We start from the raw sequence: 2,759 nt of genomic DNA on the forward strand, positions 1-2,759 counted from the left end.
ATGATGATGATGATAACGGTGATAACTATTACGATAGTAGCTCTTACTGACTCTGTGTGCCAGCAGCCATCCGAAACACTACATATGCTGCCTCATATAATCTTTCCCAACAGTTAAGTAGACCCTCCCCTCCCCTTTACTTTTTTTTTGAGACGTAGTCTTGCACCGTTGCCCAGGCTGGAGTGCAACAGCATGATCTCGGCTCACTGCAACCTCCGCCTCCCAGGTTCAAGCAATTCTCCTGCCTCAGCCTCTTGAATAGCTGGGATTATAGGCACGTGCCACCACACCTGGCTAATTTTTGTATTGTTAGTAGAGACCAGGTTTCACCATGTTGACCAGGCTGGTCTCGAACTCCTAACCTCAGGCGATCCCCTCATCTCGGCCTCCCCAAGTGTTGCGATTACAGGCGTGAGCCAGCTTGCCCGGCTGACACTATTATTTTCTTCATTTTAGACTGAGAAAATTGAGGCAGGTTATTAGTCCTCAAACATACAGCTTGTTCACAGTTGGAACCAACCCAGGCTGCAGAATCCAAACCAGCATGCTCAGGTAGCTTTAGCTTTAGAAGTCATCATATAGAAGATAAAATTTTGAGTTGGACAAGTATTAGTGATTCAAAGTTGTGGGTGGTTTCTGGAAAGACTGCTAGTTACAGAAAAAGAGAAAGAAGTAGTTGGTCAGTAAGTTGGAAGTTTGCTATGAGAAGTCTGCAAAAGAGGGAGAAGGTGGCATGTGACAGAATCGAATGATTAAATCTGATAGAATGGGCAGACAGAAGACTTGTTATAAGGAAGCTGGCAAGTGGGAAGAATGCATTGGCTGTAAAAGTATGCAGACAAAATTCAATAAACGTTTGCACTGCATATGATCCCATCCTCTCTGACTCTCTCTCCTGTTACCCTTTCCTTCTCTCAATGTACTTCAGCCCTGTCAGCCTCCTAGCTGCCATGCAAACATGCTGTTCTTATGTTAGTTCTTGCTGTTCTCTCTGCTTGGAAGTTCTTTTTCCCTTGAGATGTCCACGGCTGGCTCCTCACTTTCATCAGGATTCCACTTAACTGTTGCCTCTTTCATAAAGCCCTCCTGGACCCTCTATATAAAAGTGATCTCCCCAGCAGATCACTTCTGATTCCTTGATTTATTGTCAGTCTCTGCCTTCTAGATAGAAAGCCAATAACTGAGGGTCTTTGTTGTATTCACTGTGGTATTCCAATGCCTACAACTGTGCCTTGTACACAGTAGTTACTAGATGTTTGCAGAATAATGAAAAAACAAATGTTTAGGGAAGACTAACTATGTGCAAGGAACTTTTCTAATTGCTTTATCAATATAGTATTGTTCTCAACTTCAAGAATCAGGGTTGCCTATCTTTATACAGTGACTGGCTACATGCTAGCCAAAGCCCTAAGCCCTTTGCATCTATTCATTTTCTTAAATCCTCACAACAAAACAATAATGTAGGTACCAGTTATAGCTGATATTTGTATCAGGCGACACGATTATGCAGTAGTGGAACTAGGATTTGAACCCAGACAATGGGGGTGTCAGCATCTGTTTCCTTAACAATGAACTAAAAGGAGAGGAAGAGGCTCTCAAGAAATATACAAATACAAGCTATAAGGGCTCAAAGGACTAAGTAAATCATTCGTGGGTTTGGGGATGGGGAGAAGGGTAATAAGGTGTCAACTGAGACCTACTTGGAGAAAGGGGGAAGACTTCACTTGGTGACAGTGTGTATAAATAATGCAGCAGCCACAGGGAGGGCAAATAGTTTCACAAACACTTAGAAATGGCTTCCACCCAAGTCATGGCCAACTGGCCTTGCAGCTGAGAGTGAGAGGGAATTTTAATTCAGTTTGCCTGGAGAACGGGTCAACTTGACCTTTCTTCTGAAAAGAGAGGCTTTATGCATTTGACTCCTGGGGACACAGAAGTCTGCATTTTAATTTTGACTTCTCAAACAGTAACCATGGCCACAAGTGGTCTTACTGGTTTCTCTTTACCTTCCCAACTATTCCCGGCCTCACTGTGCTTCAGAAGGGCAAAGGACCCTGGGGGTGGTGAGCCATACCTCCTAGTTGACCTGCCTGGGAGATCTCAAATGAAACCCCCCACAAGGATGCTTCCCCAAAATGCCACCGGTCTATGCCACCCCCTCTCTCCAAGGTGGTATTCTTCACCTCCGCCCTGTCCTGCGATGCTCACCTGGAGTCTAGAGCCAGTGTTCCCCCACACTTAGCCGAGTCGCATGACCGGTTCTAGCTTCAGTGGGAAAAGTTTCCTGTCTAGGAGTTCCTGGCGCTCTGCCCGGCTCGGGAGAAGGGCATCTCCTTGCGCTTCCCCTCTGGTGTCCTTCAAACTCAGCCTAGCTTTGGCACCAGTATTTCCAGTCTAGCTGTCCGAGGTGGAGCCCCTGGGGGCCACAGCGGCGTTCTTTGAAAAGGCGCGGCGCCTTGGAGCCCCTCCCCAGAGCAGGCGCTGCTAGCAGTGACAAGGGGTCCTAGAGGCGCCCACTGAGAGCCGCTGGCAACTCCCGGGGGTGCCCTGCCCAGCCCGAAGTCACCTCGGGTCTCTTTCAGGTCCATCTGCTCTGTCGCCAGAGGCACCGCACCAGCAGCTGCGTTTTCCCATTCCCGTACCCCCACGCATCCCCCAGTCCGGTGACTCGGCAGCAGGTGGCAGGGGCGGCGCCCACGCGGGCGAGGGGCTGGGGTCCCCGCACAGTAGCCTCCGGTGCAGCTCGCCTGCTTCCAGCA

The sequence above is a fragment of the Colobus angolensis genome, unplaced genomic scaffold, assembly GCF_000951035.1.
Source record: "Colobus angolensis palliatus isolate OR3802 unplaced genomic scaffold, Cang.pa_1.0 Scaffold146, whole genome shotgun sequence".
Lineage (NCBI taxonomy): Eukaryota > Metazoa > Chordata > Mammalia > Primates > Cercopithecidae > Colobus > Colobus angolensis.